Source organism: Podarcis melisellensis (genome assembly GCF_964234715.1).
Source record: "Podarcis melisellensis genome assembly, chromosome: W".
Taxonomy (NCBI): Eukaryota; Metazoa; Chordata; class Lepidosauria; order Squamata; family Lacertidae; genus Podarcis; species Podarcis melisellensis.
In genome coordinates this window covers 611699-636671 of record NC_138535.1, presented here as the reverse complement: position 1 = coordinate 636671, position 24973 = coordinate 611699, and the positions used below count along the sequence as shown (strand labels likewise).

The window sequence follows — 24973 nt, the reverse complement described above, 5'->3', positions numbered from 1 at the left end:
ACCATCACTTCCACTGGCCTTGTTATTTGCAGTGCTTTCTAAGGCCCATTTGACTTCACTTTCCAGGATGTCTGGCTCAAGGTCAGCAACCACACTACCTGGGGTATACGAGACATCCATTTCTTTCTGGTATAATTCCTCTGTGTATTCTTGCCACCTCTTCTTGATGTCTTCTGCTTCTGTTAGGTCCTTTCCACTTTTGTCCTTTATTATGGAAATCTTTGTACGAAATGTTCCTTTCATATCTCCAATTTTCTTGAACAGATCTCTGGTTCTTCCCATTCTATTGCTTTCCTCTATTTCTTTGCATTGCTCGTTTAAGAAGGTCTTCTTGTCTCTCCTTGCTATTCTTTGGAAATCTGCATTCAATTTCCTGTATCTTTCACCATCTCCCTCGCATTTTGCTTGTCTTCTCTCCCCCGCTATTTGTAAGGCCTCATTGGACACCCACTTTGCTTTCTTGCATTTCCTTTTCATTGGGATGGTTTTCGTTGCTGCCTCCTGTATAATGTTACGAGCCTCCATCCATAGTTCTTCAGGCATTCTGTCCACCAAATCTAAATCCTTAAACCTGTTCCTCACTTCCACTGTGTATTCATAAGGGATTTGACTTAGATTGTATCTTACCGGCCCAGTGGTTTTCCCTACTTTCTTCAGTTTAAGCTTGAATTTTGCTATAAGAAGCTGATGATCTGAGCCACAGTCAGCTCCAGGTCTTGTTTTTGCCGACTGTATAGAGCTTCTCCATCTTTGGCTGCAGAGAATATAATCAATCTGATTTCGATGCTGCCCATCTGGTGATGTCCATGTGTAGAGTCGTCTCTTGTGTTGTTGGAAAAGCGTGTTTGTGATGACCAGCTTGTTCTCTTGACAGAACTCTATTAGCCTTTGCCCTGCTTCGTTTTGATCTCCAAGGCCAAACTTGCCAGTTGTTCCTTTTATCTCTTGACTCCCTACTTTAGCATTCCAATCCCCTATAATGAGAAGAACATCCTTCTTTGGTGTCACTTCTATAAGGTGTTGTAAGTCTTCATAGAATTGGTCAATTTCAGTTTCTTCAGCACAAGTAGTTGGTGCATAAACTTGGATTACTGTGATGTTAAAAGGTCTGCCTTGGATTCGTATCGAGATCATTCTATCATTTTTGAGATTGCATCCCAGTACAGCTTTCGCCACTCTTTTGTTGACTATGAGGGCCACTCCATTTCTTTTACGGGTTTCTTGCCCACAGTAGTAGATATGATGGTCATCCAAACTGAATTCACCCATTCCCGTCCATTTTAGTTCACTGATGCCCAGGATGTCAATATTTATTCTTGCCATCTCATTTTTGACCACCTCCAACTTACCCAGGTTCATGGTTCTTACATTCCAGGTTCCTATGCAATATTTTTCTTTACAGCATTGGACTTTCCTTTCGCTTCCAGGCATATCTGCAACTGAGCGTCCTTTCGGCTTTGGCCCAGCCGCTTCATCAGCTCTGGATCTACTTGTACTTGTCCTCCGCTCTTCCCCAGTAGCATGTTGGACGCCTTCCGACCTGAGGGGCTCATCTTCCAGCGTCATATCTTTTATATGCCTGTTGTCTTTGTCCATGGAGTTTTCTTGGCAGGGATACTGGAGTGGCTTGCCGGTTCCTCCTCCAGGTGGATCACGTTTGGTCAAAACTCTCCACTATGACCTGTTCATCTTGGGTGCCCTGCTCGGCATAGTTCATAGCTTCTCTGAGTTCTTCAAGCCCCTTCGCCACGACAAGGCAGTGATCCATGAAGGGGAGACAATTGATAGTATCAGCAATTAATTCTACTTACAGTGGTAATTGATTGAACTAATACTGGATTAGATTTTAATGAATAACAATAATAATAAATAATAACAATAAATAAATAAATAATAGATAAATAATAATAATATAATAATAATAATATAAATGGATAAATAAAAAATTAAAATAAAGAATATTACTAATAATATATAATAAAAAATAAAGAGAATAAGTGGAATGGCATCACATACCAAGATTAAATTGATTAATTAATTAATTAATTAATTAAATCTAAAGATAAATATATAAATAGACAAATAAAAAATAAAAATAAAAATAAAAATAAATAATTTACATATATTTCGGAACCCTCAGTTTCTTAGATCGTGGTGACAATAATGCCAAGGTTGCTGGTTTGATCCCTGTATGGGACCCCTGCATATTGAATGAGATATTATAATATGAAGTAGGAAGCATCATTTATATATATATATATCTATATATATCTATATATATATATATATATATAGTAATATATAACACACGCACGCACATACTAATTGGATAAACAATTGAACATTTAACCAAATACTTGGAAAAATCGTTATTTATTATAAGTAAATCAATCGTTAATTAGTACATTCGTTTCAGAATCTATAACATGTGCCTGTACAACCGCTTGTAAACAGTAGCATGTGTTTGTGGCAGTAGCTTTAGCGCGTTATCCATGGCACCTAAGAGGAAGTGCTCTGTGGCGGAATCGGCTCACACCTCAGGCTGCATGGGTGCCACATGGACGGGATAATAACCCCAAACCTATTTCACATTACCTAAATGCCTTTAGATCGTTCATTGATGATTATGAGCAGCACTTTTTCGAGCAATCCCTAACCCCATGCCCTCCGCTGCTACCCCTGATATGATACTAGATTCCCAGGTGGTTCCGGAGAGCCCGCCTCTCACCCAGGTTGATGACCTCCCAGGCACCTCTGCCGCCCTCTTCAACGATTCTCAGTTCTCAGGCGCAGGCCCAAGCTCTCGGGCAGTAACTGCGGCAGTGCAAACTAGGCCTCTGGCCCTCAGAACTGTATTGGGTCGCCTGTGCGGAGGCCGCCGGCCTGTGTCAATAACCCTGTTGCGTCCAGTTCTTCCGGTTCTTTGCAGAATAAGCAGCCCAGCAGCTGGAGGGGGAGCTTCAGACAGTTGAGGGGGGACAAACCGTCAGGCAAAAGACGCACCAAGAAGAAGCACGTGTGTAAGAAGAGCAAGTTGAAAATTGGCGACATGGATGAAGAGTCAGAACAGCCTGTGCGCTTTCCGGAGTGGCCGCCACCATTAGCTATGATAAAAGTCCGAAGGAAGGCTTCCAGGATCCCTCTACCATGCTGGCATCAAATTGAAAATGGCACCTGGTCTGTGGCGGTCGTCCCGTATGTTGAGAAGAAGCCATTAGATTCTTATTGCACAGGTAAGCTGGAACTGAGAAGGGAGCCAAAGCGCAAAGTATGTTGGGAATTCAATAAGGGGTCATGCCAAAGGCAGTCTTGTAAATATCTGCACGAGTGTGAGAGGTGTGTAGGGGTACTCCCAGCCGTAGCGTGTTACAAAGGGAAGCAGCCCTTTCGGGGAGGCGGGGTTCCAGTTCCAGAGAAGCCCCCGCAGCAGGGAACAGACGATAGGGACCCTCCGGGTCTAGCATTTTCCCTGATCCAGCTCCCTCCTCTCCGCATTCTTCGATCGAATTCTTCGATCGGGCACTAAGACTTATCCGGAATTTTGGTCATGAGGCACTCTTGGCAAAATGTGACATAGATTCAGCCTTCTGTCTATTGCCAGTTCATCCCAATGACTCTCATTTGCTGGGATTCAAATTTCAAGGGAAATATTACATTGTCAAGGCTATGCCGATGGATTGTTCTGTAGCCGGCTCGGCCTCTGAGACATTTAGCACCTTTTGGGACTGGGCCTTGCACTACAGAACCAACTCACCTGGGGTGACACGTTACCTCGGTGACTTTCTACTCGTTGGGAAGCCCAATACTGGCAAATGTGCCTCCCTTCTGGAGGCCTTTTCAGCTTTGGCCCAGGAGCTGGGAGTTCCCCTCACAGCAGATAAGGCACCTTACTTGCCTGGGTATAGAGCTTGACACAGCAGCTCAATCCGCCCGCCTGCCAGAGGGGAGAATAGTTGCCCTTAAGGAAACAATTCGTCAAACCCTTCACAAAATAATAATAATAATAATAATAATAATAATAATAATAATAATAATAATAAAGTCGCACTTAGACAGGTCCAGTCCTTCCTAGATCATTTCAACTTAGCATGTAGAGTAGTTTCACCAGGCCGCCCATTTTGCTCCCACTTAGCCAGGCTGTCAGCTAACATTAATTGCCATCAATGGAGGCTACTATGAGGCTTGGGATTGCTACCGTGGAGGGGTGAGGGAGGTATGGCGGTGGGGGCAGATGTTATAGGCGAAGGGGATCGAGATATGGATATGCTCGTACCCCTTCCAATCTGCGCCTCATCCCGAGGGACGAGGGTAGGGTGAGCAAGGATTACTCACCTCCGTCACTGGTGCTGTGCAATGCCAGGTCTATAGGCAATAAAACCGCCACCCTGCGAGATTTCTTTATCTCGCAGGGGGTTGACCTGGCTTGTGTGACGGAGACCTGGGTGCGCGAAGGGGCAACAGTTACCTTACGAGAGATGGCGCCCCCGGGTTTCTCCGTCCTCCACCAGTCACGTACTGTGGGCCGGGGGGGAGGGGTGGCATTATTAATCCGGGAAGTTTGTCCTTTCAGGGCTCTACCATTGCCATCGATCCCCGGCATTGAATGTGTTGGCCTAGTGTGGGGCTCCGAGGTGAGCTTGGCTGTCTGGCTGGTGTACCGGCCACCTAGCGCACCAGCAGCCACCCTGTCAGGCCTGCTGGAGGCGGTGGCCGGCTGGGCCTTGGAGTTCCCTAACCTATTGGTATTGGGGGACTTCAACATCCATGCTGATGCCACTCCCTCCTCACAGGCTCTGGACCTGGTGTCTTCCATGGCGACACTAGGGCTCTCCCAGTTTGTTTTGGGCCCCACACATCAAGCAGGCCACACGCTGGATTTGATCTTTGGCGTAGGTATAGATGTGGTCATGTCTCCTTCGATGAAGGTGCCATGGTCTGATCACTACACTCTGAAAGCCAGGATTGACTTTCCACCCCCACCCTGCTTAGGTGGCGAGCCGATTTGGGCTCGCCCGCAGAGGCTGATGGACCCTGATAGATTCCGCCAAGCCTTGCGGGACCTTGCTCCCCCTGGCGACTCATTGACTGAGCTTGTTGAGGGCTGGAATATCCAGCTCCTGGCAGCCATCGATGAGATCGCGCCGAAGCACCCGCTGCGACACCGCAGAAACCGGGCTCCCTGGTTTACCGAGGAGCTCCGGAAAATGAAGCGGGACCTCAGACGGCTAGAGCGAGTATGGCGGGGTGCCCGTGACGGAGCCTCAAGAACATCTTATAGGGCCTTTATGAAAACCTACGAGATGGCGGTGAAGGCTGCTAAGAAGTCCTACTTCTCGACCTCCATTGCCTCCGCTAGCTCTCGCCCGGCGCAATTATTTAGTATAATTAGGTCTCTAACGTCCCTTGAAGGACAGCCAAATTTAAATAACAATTTGACACACAGCTGTGAGGCATTTGCGAGCTTTTTTGTGGAGAAGGTCCTGTTGCTCCGCCATGACCTCCCTGCCAATCCTTCGAAGACAGAGGTCCTCTGGCTGGGACGGGACGATATGGGATTGGGGGGCAACTCCCATCTCTTGCGGGGGCGCAATTAGTGCCAGCACCGTCCATTAAAAGTTTGGGTGTAATCTTCGACACCTCCCTTTCCATGGAGGCGCAGATTGCAGCTATAACAAAGGCGGCATTTTTCCATCTCCGCCAAGCTAAGCAGTTGGCTCCTTATCTCTCTCGTCCTGACCTAGCCACTGTGATCCATGCGACGGTCACCTCCAGACTGGATTATTGTAACTCGCTCTACGTGGGGCTGCCCTTGAGACTGACCCAGAAACTCCAGCGGGTGCAGAATGCCGCAGCGAGACTCCTTACGGGGTCTTCGCTGCGAGATCACATTCACCCAGTGCTATACCAGCTGCACTGGCTCCTGGTGGAGTACAGGATCAGGTTTAAGGTGCTGGTTTTAACCTTTAAAGCCCTATACGGCCTAGGACCCTCATACCTACGGGACCGCCTCTCCTGGTATGCCCCACAGAGAAACTTACGGTCTTCAAATAAAAACATCTTGAAGGTCCAAGGCCACAGAGAAGTTAGGCTGGCCTCAACTAGAGTCAGGGCTTTTTCGGCTGTGGCTCCGACCTGGTGGAACGCTCTGTCACAAGAGACTAGGGCCCTGCCGGACTTGACCTGCAGGGCCTGCAAGACAGAGCTGTTCCGCCAGGCCTTTGGCCAGGGCACAGCCTGACTCCCTCCCTCGGCAATCTTCACGGAGCTCTGGCCCAATGGTGGCCAGTGGCTTGAATTTAATTAATTTTATAATGAATGATTTTAGAATGTTGTTTGTGCTGTACTTTTGTACTGTTTTATTGTTGTTAGCTGCCCTGAGCCCGGCTTCGGCTGGGGAGGGCGGGATATAAATAATTTTTTTATTATTATTATTATTATTTATTATAGAGTAAGACTCCCCAAGTCGGTCAAGGCGGATTTTGAGATGTGGATCAGATTTCTGGAACACTACAACGGAGTCTCCCTATGGCAGGAAATCCTTAATTTGGCCTCTGATTTCCAGGTCCACTCCAATGCGGCAGGGTCCCTAGGCTTTGGTCTGTTCTTTAAGGGACGTTGGTGCGCGCAACAATGGCCAGCAGAGTGGCAAGGGGAGGCCATCATGCGGGATCTCACTTTTCTGGAGTTTTTTCTCATAGTTGTGGTGGTTCACATATGGACCGAAGAGTTCTGGAATCGTCGGGGTGTGCTTCAGAACTGATAACCAGGCCGTGGTTAACATACTGGCTAGCAGTCATTGCGTTCTGAAAGGGGTCTCGCCTACTTCGATCATTTGTGCTCCGATGCCTTGCTTCCGGTCGTTAGTGTCGGGAAATTCAAGCCCTTCTCATATCAGCAGAAGCTGGCAACAATCCCAGGCACCCGGCTTGATTCCCAGTTGACCTCCCTGGCTGCATTCCCCAGCAAGCGCAGGCAAGGTCTCGATCTGCGATTCTTCTCAAACGTGAGAAGAACACACCCCCTCTTCCCCTGGCAGGGGAAAGAGATAGACAGAAACGTATTTACATGCTTTTATTTCTGTATTTGCAGCGTTACAAAAAACGTGACTGCTCTCTCCAAACTCCAGCAGTGTTGTGACTAACACTTCCTGTACTTCCTGTACAGCTCATATTACACTCTGAGGTAATTCCGGTGCTTCGCACTGTGAAATGACTGTCCCCCTGTTTCCCACGGACAGTCCCAACATTCCCATCATGTTTACTTTTCAAGCTAGGACTTTGCAGCATCATTGCTTCATTATCGTAACATACTCCCCCATATGAATCAATGTGCGCTGTGAACATAGCTTGATCCAGAGAAGAAAACAAACAGTTGTTATACATATAACACTCCCCTGTTGTTTCAGTTCCACCCTTGGAACTACCTGCCACTGGTTTCCCCAGTGTACCTCTCTGGTTGTCTGACTTCCAAGGAACGAGTGCATCTGCATTACCTTGGCTAGGGAATGTAGTGTTACGCTTAGCTGTCTTGAGTTGTCAACAATAGTAACACATGCAACAGCTGAGTTAGCAAACTCTTTGGAATACCTCTTGGGTGGTACACCCTTTGTAACTCTCTCGGACCTGCGTATGAGGTGCTGATCCTCTCTGCTCACTGGTTCAGTCTCAGGACTCTTTGGAGAACCAGTTCCAATGGTAAACAGTGGTTCATCCTCCACCTGTGAAGGTCTAGCCATTGTGTGAGATTTCCTCTCAATGACTGTGTCAACTGAGCTCTTTGAGCTATCACTGTCACTCTCAGTACCACTGTAATCAGTAAAATCATCATCATCATCTGAATTCTCCTCAGTGGGAAATGTGTGAACAATTACTTTCTTCTGTTCAGGAGCACTCTCTAGAAATTTTGTGAGAATCACCTGACCAGATTCAGACAAAATTACTCTGTAGAGACCCTTTTCATAACCCACAAAAATGCCTCTGGCATTCTTTACTCCACCTGGAGCTTCAGTCCTGACTTGAGACCCCAAAACCTTAAAATGGGCTACAGAAGGTTTTCTGTGGAATAGCTTTTCAAAAGGATAACATTCTAAACCTTTTGAAACCTTTCTCAACCACGAGTAACAAAAACACAATAGCGATTCCGCCCAAAACTCATGTGGCAAGTGTGAACTCAGCAATTGTGCCTGCATCCCATTTTGCAATTCTTTGTTCACTTGCACACAGACACTTTTATAATAATAATAATAATAATAATAATAATAATAATAATAATAATAATAATTTATTTATACCCCGCCCATCTGGCTGAGTTTCCCCAGCCACTCTGGGCGGCTCCCAATCAGTGTTAAAAACAGTCCGCCCCCGCCACTTAATGGATCCAAATGGTTTCCAGAGAGTGGTAGGGGATGCTTTATCCCATGTTGATGGCCTTTCAGCTGATTCCCTGGTGGCCCACTGGAATGTGGAGTTAACCAGGGCTATTGACTGTTTGGCTCCGAAGCGCCCTCTCCGATTGCATGGAGCCCGGAGAGCCCCGTGGTTTTCCACAGATCTGAGGGCAATGAAACAATCGTTGAGATGGCTAGAGCGCCGGTGGCGGATAACTCATTCTGAATCTGACCGGACACGGGTTAGAGCTCAACGTCGAGCCTACCAAGTGGCGATAGCGACGGCGAAGAAGACTTTCTTCACCGCCTCTATTGCATCTGCAGAAAACAGCAGCAGGAGACTCTTTCAGGTGGTTCACAATTTAGCGGAACCACCTGTAACATCGGGGCCCAGTACGGGCCACATGTTCTCCTGCAATGATTTTGCAAATTTTTTTGCAGATAAAATCGCTCAGATTCGGGAAGAAGTAGACTCCACCGTGGGAGCAGGGCCGGGGCGGGAGAGTGCTAGAGTCCTGTCTGGTCAAGTTGTGTGGGATCAATTTCAATCTGTTACCTCCGAGGATGTGGACAGGCTGCTTGGACGAGTGAAGCCAACCACCTGTCTCCTGGATCCTTGCCCATCCTGGCTTATAAAAGCTAGCCGGGAAGGACTGGGCGATGGGCTTCGTGGGGTGGTGAATGCTTCCCTCCGTGAGGGAGCCTTCCCAGACCCGCTGAAAGAGGCGGTTATCAAACCGCTTCTTAAAAAACCATCTTTAGATGCGGCCACGATGGCCAATTATCGCCCAGTCTCAAACCTTCCATTCTTGGGCAAGGTGATTGAGCAAGTGGTTGCTGAACAACTCCAGGCACGCCTGGAAGAAGCGGACCATTTGGATCCCTTCCAGTCGGGATTCAGGCCTCATCATGGGACTGAAACTGCCTTGGTCGCACTGGTTGATGATCTCCGGCGGGCTAGGGACAAAGGTGAGAGCTGTTTCCTAGTTCTGCTGGATCTCTCAGCGGCGTTTGATACCATCGACCATAACACCCTTCTGGACCGTCTTGGGGGGCTGGGAGCTGGGGGCACTGTCATACAGTGGTTCCGCTCCTTCCTCCTGGGCCGTGTTCAGAAAGTGGTGGTGGGGGATGAGTGTTCAGACCCCTGGCCGCTCACTTGTGGAGTGCCTCAGGGTTCTGTCCTCTCCCCCATGCTTTTTAACATCTACATGCAGCCGCTGGGAGGGATCATCAGGAGGTTTGGGCTGGGTGTTCATCAGTATGCAGATGATACCCAGCTCTACCTCTCTTTTAAATCAGAACCAGTGAAGGCGGTAAAGGTCCTGTGTGAGTGTCTGGAAGCGGTTGGAGGATGGATGGCGGCTAACAGATTGAGGTTGAATCCTGACAAGACAGAAGTACTGTTTTTGGGGGACAGGAGGCGGGCAGGTGTGGAGGATTCCCTGGTCCTGAATGGGGTAACTGTGCCCCTGAAGGACCAGGTGCGCAGCCTGGGAGTCATTTTGGACTCACAGCTGTCCATGGAGGCACAGGTCAAATCTGTATCCAGGGCAGCTGTTTACCAGCTCCATCTGGTACGTAGGCTGAGACCCTATCTGCCTGCGGACTGTCTTGCCAGAGTGGTACATGCTCTGGTTATCTCCTGCTTGGACTACTGCAATGCGCTCTACGTGGGGCTACCTTTGAAGGTGACCCGGAAACTACAACTAATCCAGAATGCGGCAGCTAGACTGGTGACTGGGAGCGGCCGCCGAGACCATATAACACCGGTCTTGAAAGACCTACATTGGCTCCCAGTACGTTTCCGAGCACAATTCAAAGTGCTGGTGCTGACCTTTAAAGCCCTAAATGGCCTCGGTCCAGTATATCTGAAGGAGCGTCTCCTCCCCCATCGTTCTGCCCGGACACTGAGGTCCAGCTCCGAGGGCCTTCTGGCGGTTCCCTCCCTGCAAGAGGCCAAGTTGCAGGGAACCAGGCAGAGGGCCTTCTCGGTGGTGGCGCCCGCCCTGTGGAATGCCCTCCCACCGGATGTCAAGGCGATGGACAGCTACCTGACATTCAGAAGACATCTGAAGGCAGCCCTGTTCAGGGAAGTTTTTAATATGTGACATTTTAGTGTATTTTTCATTTCTGTTGGAAGCCGCCCAGAGTGGCTGGGGAAACCCAGCCAGATGGGCGGGGTACAAATAATAAATTATTATTATTATTATTATTATTATTATTATTATTATTATTATTACAGCATTACATATTAAAAACTTCCCTGAACAGGGCTGCCTTAAGATGTTTTCTGAATGTCAGGTAATTCTTTATCTCTTTGACATCTGATGGGAGGACGTTCCACAGGGCGGGCGCCACTACCGAGAAGGCCCTCTGCCTGGTTCCCTGTAGCCTCACTTCTCGCAATGACGGAACCGCCAGAAGGCCCTCGGCGCTGGATCTCAGTATCCGGGCTGAACGATGGGGGTGGAGACGCTCCTTCAGGTATACAGGACCGAGGCCGTTTAGGGCTTTAAAGGTCAGCACCAACACTTTGAATCGTGCTCGGAAACGTACTGGGAGCCAGTGCAGATCTCTCAGAACCGGTGTTATGTGGTCCCGGCGGCCACTCCCAGTCACCAGTCTAGCTGCCGCATTCTGGATTAATTGCAGTTTCCGGGTCACCTTCAAAGGTAGCCCCACGTAGAGCGCGTTGCAGTAGTCCAAGCGTGAGATAACTAGAGCATGCACCACTCTGGCGAGGCAGTCCGCGGGGAGGTAGGGTCTTAGCCTGCGTACCAGGTGGAGCTGGTAGACAGCTGCCCTGGACACAGAGTTAACCTGCGCCTCCATGGACAGCTGTGAGTCCAAAATGACTCCCAGGCTGCGCACCTGGTCCTTCAGGGGCACAGTTACCCCATTGAGGACCAGGGAATCCTCCACACCTGCCCGCCTCCTGTCCCCCAAAAACAGTACTTCTGTCTTGTCAGGATTCAACCTCAATCTGTTAGCCGCCATCCAACCTCCAACCGCCTCCAGGCACTCACACAGGACCTTCACTGCCTTCACTGGTTCTGATTTAAAGGATCCATGCTTCTGCAGAAACAGCAGTCTTGTGCCTTATCCCTTTCTTATCCAGGAAATCCTGAAAATCCTGTAAAAGAAAAAGTGGCTTTTCATCTGTGAAAAGACAATCAATGTTAGCATCATGAACAGTTTTAACCTTGTCACAAAACTCTTTAAACCTTTCTAAGGCTTCTTGTGGTTTCTGCAATATGTATATCCACACGTAATGAGTGAAATAATCCACACACACAAGATAATATCTTGCATTGCCTCTAGATGGTGCTAGAGGACCAATCACATCAGCATACACTCGCTGAAAAGCACTGTTAACTTTGGTCGCCTTCTGGACGTGCTTCGCCATACCTGCAAGATAAATCATGTTAGATTCAGATGCATTACACTTTATGCAATCACTTTGATCTAAAGTCAACAAATACAGTCCATCTTTCTCTCTCATAGGACAAAGTCAGTCCTTTCTTTGTGATCTGCGAAACACTCAGCAGATTGAACTTTAAATCAGGAACCAAATACACATTGCTAATAGTCAAGTTTATACTTTCAAGATCCACAGTTCCAAACCCGGTCGCTTCCAGCTCCTGGCCATTGGCCTGTTTCACAGCGAAGCTTTGCTTCTTAAACGTTGAAAACAGTCCTCGGTGCGACGTCATGTGTTGCGTCGCTCCAGTGTCCAAAACAAAAGCGTTCTCCATTGAAAATGTGGCTTTTGTTGACAGCAATGCCTTTGCAGGTTTCATCTGGGACTTGGTACGACTTTTGCCTGACGCCTCAGGCTTTGCAGAGCTCCCCTTAGCTCCTTTCTGTTGACGTGGCTTCTTACAATTCCGCTGAAGATGCCCAGTCTGTCCACAATTGAAACAACGGACAACGTTCAAAGCAACAACCTGTTCTTCACTTGCACTAGCAGTGGAGGTGTCAGAACTCCGAGCTTCTCTCCCCCTGTCTTTGACATCTATTGCAGCAAGTCTGTCTCTCTCATTGAGAATCACGGCACAAATTCTCTCCGCCGTTAGATCTCTGGCACGTAGAGAACCCAGCTGACTTGCAACCGTTTTATAAGTCCGATTAAGGCTGTTAATAACCATGAAACAGAATATCTCTTCCTGTAGAGGAAAATTGCGTTGCGCCATCTGCTGGCGTAAGAATTTCATCTCGGTCAGATGCGCTTGCACATCTCCATCAGGCGCTAGCCTAAGATTGGTCAGCTATTCAAAATGCAGCAACGCTGAAGAACCAGCATCTCTTTGATCTATTCCACGCAGCTTTTGCCAAATCTCACGCGCATATTCCAAATCCTCAATATGCACAAGTTGATCATCTGAGACACACAGAATTATGGCCGTCCTGGCTCTCACATTCTGTGAATTCCAACCTGGTGTTGGTGCAGGAGGGATGGGGTTATCAATCACCCCAAAAATCCTCTGATTCTGAAGCAGGGCTTTCATCTTTACAGACCATGAGGCATAATTGTCATTAGTCAGTGAAGGTGGGTAAGGTAAGCCTCCCCCCTTCTTGGTATCCATTTTGAATCCAAGTCTGAGCTCTCACTCTCGAGCCTCTAAAATCCAATAGCTGGCTGTTTACTCTTTGCACCTGGCAGCTAAACGCAGGCTGCTATGGAAAGTCCCTCCAAGAGCAGTGAGATAGCAGACAAACAAACGCTGTTTTCCTTGCCTCTTACAGTCCCAGCCTCACTTCCGTGTTGGCTAGTAACTTTCCACTTTCTTTTCAAGCTAACTATCTCTGAAGTAGCTCGTTGCTTAGCAACTGGACTTGGCTGACCGGCTTATCAGTCCTAAGGAATTCGAAGAATGTGGCTCTCTCTCAGTGCTGTTTTTCTATCCAAAAAACAGCTTTTGTGAACCAGAGAAGAATCAATCTGCGTTCACTCTTTTAGCCCATAAATCAGCATACCTTAGGGGTTCCGTAGCTCCTTGCTTATCAGCAAAAACGTCTTCTTCGGTGTTCAGCCTTTCGTAGTAGCCTAGATCCGCACGCTACCACAAACTCCTTTATCTCCTTGCAGAGGATGAATACCTCTTTAGCTGCTTTCATGGATCGATGCCATCGGCTCCGTGCTACCAGATGTCGGGAAATTCAAGCCCTTCTCATATCAGCAGAAGCTGGCAACAATCCCAGGCACCCGGCTTGATTCCCTGTTGACCTCCCTGGCTGCATTCCCCAGTAAGCGCAGGCAAGGTCTCGATCAGTGATTCTTCTCAAACATGAGAGGAACATCCCCCCCTCTTCGCCTGGGAAAGAGATAGACAGAAACGTATTTACATGCTTTTATTTCTGTATTTGCAGCGTTACAAAAAACATGACTGCTCTCTCCAAACTCCAGCAGTGTTGTGACTAACACTTCCTGTACTTCCCGTACAGCTCATATTACACTCTGAGGTAATTCCGGTGCTTCGCACTGTGAAATGACTGTCCCTCTGTTTCCCACAGACAGTCCCAACATTCCCATCATGTTTACTTTTCAAGCTAGGACTTTGCAGCAGCATTGCTTCATTATCGTAACAGTTAGCACCTTGGGCTCAGCTGCTGCCAGAACCCTTTCCGGATCACCTACGGAACCTTGGAGACCGAAGTGATCAAAGGAGTATTAGCATCTGTTGCACCCTCTACCCTCAGGTCTTATAAGAAAGTATGGTGCGACTTCACAGGTTTCAGGTCCAAAGTATCGTCCCTTTCCCCTATTGTATGAAACTTAGGTCAATTTGCTGGTCCAAGTTTGAGGCCCAGCTGTTCTCTGCGGCATACGCTATAGCCTTCTTTGGTGCCTTGTGGGTTGGCGAGGTGGTAGCAGAAGCTACCTCAAGTGGAACAACGCGCAGCCTCCTCCTGGAGGATGTGCAGGTGTCCAGTTCAGGCATGATGGTGCGGGTGCATCAGTCTAAGATGGACCAGGGCGCTAAGGGCACCGTAGTACAACTCACGGCCTCTGGTCAGAAGGGCCCATGCCCAGTAAAGGACACCAGGCGATACCTTTACCTCAGACCTCCCGGCCTTGGCCCGCTCTTCATTCATGAGGATGGATCCCGATTGATGAGGCACCAATTCACCAGGGTACTTTGCAAAGTGATAGATGTCTGCGCTTTCCCTTCCAAAGACTACATGGCACATTCATTTAGGATTGGTGTGGCCACAACGGCCTCATGGGCCTTCCGGCAGACAGGATCAAGGAGATGGGCCGCTGGAAATCTAATGCCTACAAAAGTATTCTGAGAACGCTCCGCTTACCTGTCTTTTCTTTCTTTATTCTTAGCTGTCTTCGGTAGTCCAGTGTGGATTTGCGGCCACAGTATCGTGCATACCGTCAGCAAGTTCCACTTCATGCCTAATCTGGGGCTACCATCGTGGGTGCGAGTTTCCTGGTTGTCGAGAAGGGGCATGCGCTGGCAAGAACTCATGCCACTGCTGAAGGCGAAAGCTGCGCTGTTGGGCCCCCCTAACATTCTAATCATTCAGCTGGGCGAGAGCGACTTGGCTAGCAGGAAGAGTGTGGACTTGCTGTGGAGCATGAGAAAGGTCTTGGATGAGTTGGCTGCCTTATTTCCCAGAACAGCCCTGTTCTGGTCCTCTCTCTTGAAGAGAAAGGTTTGGCGCGGTGCGCATAACATTATGGCCTTTGAAAAATCCAGGAAACTCTTGAATCGCGCAGTAGCGCGCAAAGTACGTTTTATGAATGGCCTAGTTATATCTCATGATGATATGCAGATTGGTGACCAGACCCTATTTCGGGATGACGGTGTTCATCTTTCAGATCGCGGAAACAACATATGGCTGGCTAACATATCCAATAGTCTTAGGGATTGGTTGCAGCTGTGAGGGTATTGGCGGTGAGCCTTTTGGCTCGGGTGGCGGTTAGGCATTGGAATGTGTTGTTGGTGTTTTGGGTGGCAAGGTGTGGCCATCGCCTTCCCCGACAATTTTGGGTATTCCGCTAAAGGAATCCGGCGGTCGTGGATCCTGTCCGATGCCCGTGTGGCGGGGGGCCATGGCACGACCCTCGGTGACATCAGAAAGAGAGCCTATACTTGGATTAGCATCAACAGGCTTCCCCTACTGGTGGTTAACCCCTCCTCAGACTCACCCCTCTACGAGTGGGTGGAGTCTAATGTTCCGTGGTCCAATGCCTAAGCCAATACCTTCTCACATGCTGTAATCAATAAAGTTGTGGCCTTTACCTTACCCATTAACCTTACATTCTGTGTCCACGTGTCTTTATTCCCCAAGCGGGGATCGGGTCCTCAAATCACAATATACATTACCTTGAGCTCCTTGGAGGAAAAAGTGGTACAAACATGCAGTAAGTAAGTGAATGAATGAATGAATTGCCACTGCTATTCACCCATTCCTTTGTCATGCAGATTGCTGGCTGATGACTGAGAGGATGGGGAAAAGTCTCCACAAATGTCTCTTTTGCAAGGGGGAGGGGGTGGTACTGCTCTTACCTGGGAGAGGCGTGCTCCAAAACACAGCAGCTGAGTTTCCTTCACAGGTTGGCATTCTCCCGAGAAGCACACTAGCGTTTGCCATACCGGCTGAAAACCATACTGCAAGGGGTGAGTATCCTGAGTTGTGCTTCTGTGCGTTTATTTGCAGAAGTCAGCATCCAAGTTCCTCACTGGGGCAAGGCAATCTGAGCATGTGACACCAATTCTGGCCCAACCTACCAGTTAGTTTCCAGGGCCCAATTCAAAGGGCTGGGCTTGACCTGTAGGACCAGCTCAGGACCACAATACCTCAAGGGCTGCCTCTCCCCATATGAGCTGACCCAGACCTTGGGATGGACACCTGAGGCCTTTCTCCAGGTGCCACCTCCACGGGAGCTCTGGAGGGTGGCAACAGGAGAACAGGGCCTTTTTGGTGGTGGCTCCCTGTTGGTGGAATGCTCTTCCTGGGGGAGCTCACCTGGTGCCTTCATTTCATATCTTTGGTGCCGGACAAAAACACTATCTATGAACATTTAGAATGGGTGGGATGTTTTAATGTATCCCTCACTCTCAGTTTTTATGTACGTAGGTAGGTATTTTTTTCTGGTAAATCACTTCAAATTGCTATGGCAAAAAAAATTACTATTGCATTTAAATTTTTATATATAATATTTTGGCCTGGAATCCCCATTGCCTATGCACTGCAGGAAAGTCAGATGTTCCTTTTGCCACAAATAATAGATGCATAGTTGTCAATCTGTAAGGGACCCAAAGGGTCACCTACTCTGGCTCCCTGCAATGCCAGCTGCAGGACAGGGCAGAGGAGAAACATCCTCCCTGAGCTGGATAGTGCCATCAATGAGAGGCAAAACCAAGTCCGGGTTCAAGGCAGTCACCTGCCATTTAATCTCCCACGAATCCTGAGGTACCCTTCGGGTGTTTTGGGGACTGCAGCTTCCATCAGCCCCAGCCAGCATGGCCCCAGGGCATTGTGGGGGATTTAAATGCAGCTTCCCAGACCCATTCACCTGAGTGTAGCAGACCACAGGTTGCCCTCAGTGGGGTTCCCCTCCAGGATTCTGGCATGGGTGCTGGGTGCAGACTTCAGCCCCACTAAACAAGGAGGGTACAGCATTGCGTGTTGAGTTCCACAGTGCCACCCCCCAAATAATTTCACACTTCACACATCAATTTTGTTTAAGGTTTTTGGCATAGTTTTGGCCACAACTTTTTTATTCAAAATACAAAAATTGTGAGTGGTTGCTTAGGCATTGGTTATGACTATCTGTCCTGGCCCTCAAGGACAGAGCTGGTCCTTCCGGACTCCACCGGAAGCCAGCGTGGGAAACAAGTATTGGATGAGAAGTGAGGCTGGGAAACAGACCCTCGCTTCACACCCTCATGTTCCGGTGGGGCTTGCACGGCCCAAGTCCGGCTCCACGGTCAAGGACGAAAGAATGGCAAGCCCCTGGATTCCTTTAACGGAATTCCCTTTCCGCATCATTTGGAGGGATAGGCACTTACCCCTCCAAGCACCAATTAACCAATGCCTAACCGCCAACCTTACAAGTTGTGACGATTTGCTACGCAGTAGGCAAAAACCAAATGGCACCAGCCAATCAGCCAGATGGCCAAATTCCTACCAGGCCCCCGCACCAAGGCGGACGACCCCATGACAGGCATAGCAAGGTCAAGCAATCAACTTAAATAACAAGCCCCCCTATTAAAGGGAGGGAGGGCGGGTGATCCGATGCAAAACGTCCAAGAAGGACGTCCCTACGTCCGGCACATCTATTTATATCTTCTGACTCCTCCTCCAAATTGGTAACAATCAAAATCCCCCAGCAACCCAATTAACCCTTAAGGCCAGGGTTGCTGACAATTTGCCTAGTCATGGGAGGGCGGCCTGTTCCCCAACCGCAACACGTGCTCTCTGCTAGGGAGAACACGCTTTGCGTGTTGAGTTCCACAGTGCCACCCCCCAAATAATTTCACACTTCACACATCAATTTTGTTTAAGGTTTTTGGCATAGTTTTGGCCACAACTTTTTTATTCAAAATACAAAAATTGTGAGTGGTTGCTTAGGCATTGGTTATGACTATCTGTCCTGGCCCTCAAGGACAGAGCTGGTCCTTCCGGACTCCACCGGAAGCCAGCGTGGGAAACAAGTATTGGATGAGAAGTGAGGCTGGGAAACAGACCCTCGCTTCACACCCTCATGTTCCGGTGGGGCTTGCACGGCCCAAGTCCGGCTCCACGGTCAAGGACGAAAGAATGGCAAGCCCCTGGATTCCTTTAACGGAATTCCCTTTCCGCATCATTTGGAGGGATAGGCACTTACCCCTCCAAGCACCAATTAACCAATGCCTAACCGCCATGGAGCCTCCAGCTCCCCGCCAAACCACTCACTAACCCCACCAAGACCTCAGCTTGGCCATTTCCGCACCTATCCAAGCCTCATTCCCTGAAGCAGAAAGGTGCACGCCATCATCTCGGAAAAAGGATGGCTTCTTAAAAAGAATCGCAGGGTGAGAGATCACCTCACGCACCAAGACCTCAGCTTGGCCACCACTGCACCTATCCAAGCCTCATTCCCTGAAGCAGAAAGGTGCACGCCATCATCTCGGAAAAAGGATGGCTTCTTAAAAAGAATCGCAGGGTGAGAGATCACCTCACGCACCAAGACCTCAGTTTGGCCACCACTGCACCTATCCAAGCCTCATTCCCTGAAGCAGAAAGGTGCACGCCATCATCTCGGAAAAAGGATGGCTTCTTAAAAAGAATCGCAGGGTGAGAGATCACCTCACGCACCAAGACCTCAGCTTGGCCACCACCGCACCTATCCAAGCCTCATTCCCTGAAGCAGAAAGGTGCACGCCATCATCTCGGAAAAAGGATGGCTTCTTAAAAAGAATCGCAGGGTGAGAGATCACCGCACGCACCAAGACCTCAGCTTGGCCACCACCGCACCTATCCAAGCCTCATTCCCTGAAGCAGAAAGGTGCACACCATCATCTCGGAAAAAGGATGGCTTCTTAAAAAGAATCGCAGGGTGAGAGATCACCGCACGCACCAAGACCTCAGCTTGGCCACCACCGCACCTATCCAAGCCTCATTTCCTGAAGCAGAAAGGTGCACGCCATCAGCTCGGAAAAAGGATGGCTTCTTAAAAAAAAAAAAAAAAAAAAAAAAAAAAAAGAATCGCAGGGTGGGAGATCACCTCACCACCCAGCTCAGCAATCCGCACAGCCACAGCCGAATTGATGCGTCTTCTAGCCCTTTCAGTGGCCACTGGGCAACGACTGCCCCTCCACACGCATCGTTGCAAAAGCTGAGACCAAAAAATCTTAGCCGCAGGCACCATTGCCCGCAATGTATCCAAGTCCATCAAAATTGCAGCACGCAGGGAAAAACAGCCCATGTCCACCAGGTCATTCTCTCCCATCTGTATCACAATGGCTGATGGCGGCCCCTCACGGAGCAACTGGCACCGGATCCGTGGCAGGAGCTCCGACCACAGCATTCCACGTCTGGACAACCAGGACAGCTGCACATGGGGAGGAAGGCCAAGACCTGGACCAACACCAGCCTGCCGTGCTGCGACACCAGCCCAATGGATGATGCTGTGCCCCACCATCCACACGCGGACAGGCGCCAGACCTGGTACAACATAAACAGACAAAATACATCATGTTAGCGAACATAGCCTCTGAACGCATTTGATTTCCAGCGGCCCAAATCCTTTATCCTGGCCGCTGACAAACCCCAATGAGCTGCCACCGTGGCAGCCCCAATCCGGAATGAATGGGGAGCATAATCTCCAGCTGTGCCGCCACAGGCCAGAATCGCTTTTCGCATCACTCCTGTAAATTGTTGCCTAGTTAGCGGCAACCCATCCTCATGCCGGAGCAGAGGCCCATCCCCCTGAGTGCGCACAGCCAGATATTTGCCAACGTCTTTTACAGGGCAAGGGCCCGCCTCCCTCGTGGCAGGGAGACGAATGAGCGCACCTTTACCCCTCTGATCCGTCTTAGAATGTCTAACCATGATTCTCAATTCGGCAGGGGATAACTGCACGTCTTGGATGAAGAGGCCCCAAGAGCGACCATCCCTATGGTCTTCCACCACTATTTCACCCACTCTTAACGCACCAAAAAAGGCTATAGAAAAGGCAGCCGAAAATAGACGTGCCTCATACCCCGACCAACACACCACCCGCAGCTTCTTCGCATATTGCTCAGCATGTCAAAAGAGATGGGACGCCTGGATACCGGCCGGGGAGGACACAACCTACCCCAGCCTTCGAGGGCCTTGCGGACAATAAACTTTGCGCAAGGATCCTTATCATAAAATGTTTTGCAGAAAAAGGCAATGGCAGCCGCTTGCATTCTAATTGTCTTAGCTGCCCGCCCCAGCTGAAACAAGTGTGCCAGATACTTTAAGACCTGCGAGGAGGTGGGTGGGGCCCCCCGTATTTTGCTGGCAGACTGACGTATAAACGTCAAAAAATCATCCCAAACTTTTGCATAAGATCGCAGGGTGGAAGGGGAAACCGATGCCGCTACTCCCTGCAAAACTAATTGTTGCCAAGGTTCCAGAGATGATCCGGGAAATATTCCGGAAGTATCCGCGCCTCTGGAACCAGGAGTCTGAATCGCTCCATCTGAAAACGGGACAGAGCATCAGCAATTTCGTTAGACCCCCAGGAATAAAACGAGCAGAAAAACTATATTACAACGCAAGCAATGCAGCACAAAAACTCGCAAGAGGGCCGACACCCGAGGGGAGCGTGATGACAGCTTGGCTAGGACCGTCACCACCGCCTGGTTGTCAGTCCAGAAGCAGACACGTCGGTTCCTGAACTCCTCGACCCACACATGCACTGCCACTGCAATGGGAAAAAACTCGAGAAAAGTAAGGTCCCGCGTAATATCTCCTCCCCTCCATTCAGAAGGCCAACGCTTTGCACACCAACGGCCCTTCCAATAAAGACCAAAGCCCAGCGAACCGGCTGCATCTGAATGCACCTGAAATTATTATGCAAATTTAACGTGTCCTGCTATAATGAGACCCCATTGAATTCCTCCAGGAATTCCAACCACATGGACAGATCAGCCCTCACCTCACTAGAAAGGCGCACCCGATGATGTGGAGCCTTCAAACCTTCTGTAAGACGAGCTAGGCGAGAGCAGAAAGGGCGCCCAGGAGCCACCACTTTACAAGCGAAATTAAGGTGCCCTAATAGCGACTGGAGTTGTCTAAGAGACACCTTCCGCAAAGGTAACACTTCTTCTATAATCTGTCTTAAGGCAACCAGCTTGTCATTCGGCAAGCTAGAAGTTTGAGCCACCGTATCTAAAAGAATACCCAGATAAGTAAGCTGGGTCGATTATAACAGCACGCCCAATCTGCAGCAGGTGGACCAAATACTGCAGGATATGCTCAGAGGATGGGGGCCAATTCATCTGAATGGCCGAGGACTGCCAACTTAAGGCTAAGAAATCCATCCAGGCCTTCCCATAAGAGCTAAAAGCAGAAGGGGAATTGGAAGCTGCTGCTCTCTGTAACTACTAATTGTTGTCAAAATGCCACAGGTGGTCTGGAAAAGTCTGGCAACAGCTGAGTCTGGAGCCCAGGATCTGAAGCGCTTCATCTGAAAATGGGATAGTGTCAGCAACATCATTAGAGGATCCCGTATGATTGCCTCACCACACCGGGCTTGAGGCCATAGCGTTGCACACCATCAGCCCTTGAAATAAAACCAAAGGGCAAAAATCCAGCAGCACCAGCATGAACCTGAAAATCCCTGTGCGGGTTCAAGGTATCCTGCCATGCCGAACTACTATTGCATCCATTCAGGAATTGCTACCATCGCCTGATATCTGCCTTCACCACACTTGGTAGGCGTACACAAAGGTAAGGGGACCTCAGGCCGCAGGCAGCCTGGCCTAGTGGGAAGATTAATTAAGTGACCCAGCAAGATCGGATCTGATGAAGCATCACTTGCTACAGAGGAAGTATTACAAAATAACTTCCTTCAAGGCAGACAGCTTCTCCATAGGCAAGTGGTTTGTTTTAGCAACGATATCCACTGGATCCCTAAATAAAATGGGAATAAGGGCAAAAGGTATTGAGCTATTGCTTGCCAGCTTCCAGCCCCCACTTGGGCAGGGGGCATCTTGTGCTGCCATCGTGATATGTAAATTTACAGGGCCGACGCTGGCCAGAACCCCTAAAGAAGTCCTGACAAAGCTGCTGCCGAGCCAGCTTCCTTTTCCGACACACACTCTGCAATGCAACTACACATTCCGTGCAATGCAAGAAACACACTCCGTGCAATGCACACACAAACCCTCCAAGCAAATGCAACTACACACTCCCTACAACGCAAAAAACACGCTCTGTGGAATGCAACTACACACTCTGTGCAATGCACACACTCCGTGCAATGCAAAAAACACCCTCCGTGCAATGCAACTACACCCTCCATGCAATGCACACATTCCGTGAAATGCACACACACCGTGCAATGCAACCGCACCTTCCGTACAATGCAACCGCACCTTCCGTGCAATGCAACAACACACTCTGTGCCACGCAACAACACACTCCGTGCAATGCACACACACCCTCCGTGCAATGCAACTGCAAATCTCTCATGCAATGCAATGCAATTGCAGCCCGTGCAGCGCCGTGCCCTGCAACGCACAGAGCAAACTGCAATGCAGGCACACAAAGGTGCTTTCTCCCACTTGCATATTGCAAACGTGGCGCCCGTTACATCCCTCGCAGTGAGGTAACCACCAAAAGGACCTAAGTGTCCAGGTAGACCAGTATGGGAGCATGCAGCTACCCCATACAGGGACCAATCCTGCAACCTAGGCATTACCGGCACTATGCGCTGACCCAGTGAAACCAATGCTTCGTGGACATGGGGACACTATTCAGGCCGGAAACACTTCCAGGCCATTGAATTCTAGGGCAAAGCCCTAGGATCACCTGCTAGGCCAGGCATAATTGTTTCCAGTGAAATAGCAGAGTTGAGGTAGCCCACAGCTTGTCCAGGTACCCCTGCTAGCCCTTTTTGAGGGAAGCACCCCTTCAAGAAACCCAAAGTTCTTTTATCACAAATGGGCAGAACTACCCAGCAACAGAATAGCCCAAAAGGAGCAGTTAGTTTTGTTTTGTTATAAAGGTGGCTAAGAGGGGGATATGAACCCTGTCTCCCAGGTCCTAGTCCTACACTTTAGCCACTAAGCCACAATGGCTTGTCTCTAAAATGGCAGTCACCACTAACAGGGCAAAAAAAAAAAAAAAACTTAAAGAAAATAAACTTGCTCAGAAACGGCATAGTTCAAGAGCATATACAGAGTGCTCGTAGTCCTTGGAGGCACAGAGAGCCTCTGCCGCCCTCTGTCTGCCTCAGATATACATTAGCAGCAACTGGGCCTGCAAGCAGATACATTCCTATAGCTAGAATGAGTCACATGTCAGAGACTTAACAATTAACTGCTACCTGTAGCAGACTTAGGCTTGGAAGTTAATGTGCAGGCCGAATAGGCCTCCCAGTTTCTGCTCTTGAGAATCTTAGTCTCATAGCAATATTAAAGGAAACCAAATTAGTGCTCCCACCCAAGGCTAGCTTAAAATTTGGCCAACAGCGCTGCACACACTCAAAATAAAGCCAACCTATGGGGATACCATAAACGCAAGTGATTCCAGCTAAGCTGGGAACAGCCCTGACTAGCCCCACAATTTCAACGAGAGAAATGGGGGAAACCTTTTTTTGCGAAAGAAAGCCCCTAATGGGGGCTCTTTCCCTATTGGGAAAGGCAAGACACGGATACAGGGAGAATCTTCCCACAGGGCAGGGTAAGGGGTGGGGTGGGAAATAGAACAGGAAAAGGGGGGAATTAAATTATTTAAGGGACTAGAGAGGATTAAAAGGAAAGGGGAATTATAGAAATAAAGAAATGTAACCAGACAATGAGAAGATTGTCCAAGTGCTCCATGTGATCCGATGCAAAACGTCCAAGAAGGACGTCCCTACGTCCGGCACATCTATTTATATCTTCTGACTCCTCCTCCAAATTGGTAACAATCAAAATCCCCCAGCAACCCAATTAACCCTTAAGGCCAGGGTTGCTGACAATTTGCCTAGTCATGGGAGGGCGGCCTGTTCCCCAACCGCAACACGTGCTCTCTGCTAGGGAGAACACGCTTTGTAAACTGGAGATGAGCAAGTGGAGCATTTTATTCTGTCCCCCTCAAAGAGTTGGTGGGCTTCATGCCTCTCCCCATCGTAGGCCATCTTGTATGCCATGTAAAACTCACTTCCAGGTTAATTCTCAGGTGCTACCAAAGCCCACTTTGGTTTGTTTTTAACTGTGAGAAGTCCATTTCCATCCAAGTGGGTCCTTATATTACATTAAGAATTTGGAGTTTGAGTTTTCATCATCCCTTCTCACCCTTTTTTCCTTTTGTGTCACATACATCCGAGGGCAGGGGCTGTATTTCCCCCCCCCCCCCTCTTGATTTGTTGGCCACTCTGGAAGTGTTTTCAGCTGAACAGCAGGGTAAAAGCACTTTGGATAAAATGAATGATAAAATGATGCCAGCCAAGGGACTTCTTGGCAGAGGAAGTTGAACTCACTTCCATCCCAGAATCATAGAATCAGAAGGGACCTGGAGGGTCATTTAGTCCAACCCCTTGCAATGCAGGAATCACAGCAGCTACTTTATCTTTCCCTCCATGTGGTTCCCCTACAGATCCTGGCTCTGTCCCCCTGATCATAGAGATGCTGGGAGACATGTATGAATACGTGCCCATCCTCCAGGACTGGTGGCATGCAGACGGGTTCTGCCAGCAGCGCTTCGCTCGGTTGCCATCTGAGCTGGCATCTCTTGGGGAAAAGCTGCAGTCCTACCAAGTCCAGAGCGCAGTCTGGATGGATGACCAGGAGGTGTTCCTGCAGAAGCCGAAGCAGAGGCGTGAGTAGAGATATGCTGCACTATTGAACCTAAGATAAGCCTGCTAGATCAGGTCAATGGCCCACCTGGTCCAGCAACCGGCTCTCA

General features: G+C 49.1%; 1 long non-coding RNA gene and 1 pseudogene across 2 annotated transcripts in view; one reads left to right on the top strand and one right to left on the bottom strand.

Annotated features, from left to right (window-relative positions):
• The window catches only part of LOC309361320, a 367676-nt gene that overhangs the window by 199511 nt on the left and 143192 nt on the right, over nucleotides 1-24973 (bottom strand). The gene's annotated exons all lie outside the window — the stretch shown is intronic.
• LOC309361127 (adhesion G protein-coupled receptor D2-like) overlaps nucleotides 2661-24973 on the top strand; it is a 143520-nt pseudogene continuing 121207 nt past the window's right edge. The window contains exons 1-5 of the transcript in view: nucleotides 2661-2810; nucleotides 2930-3233; nucleotides 14226-14524; nucleotides 15960-16023; nucleotides 24665-24886. The product of the transcript in view is annotated as an adhesion G protein-coupled receptor D2-like (transcript). The remainder of the gene's footprint in view (nucleotides 2811-2929; nucleotides 3234-14225; nucleotides 14525-15959; nucleotides 16024-24664; nucleotides 24887-24973) is intronic.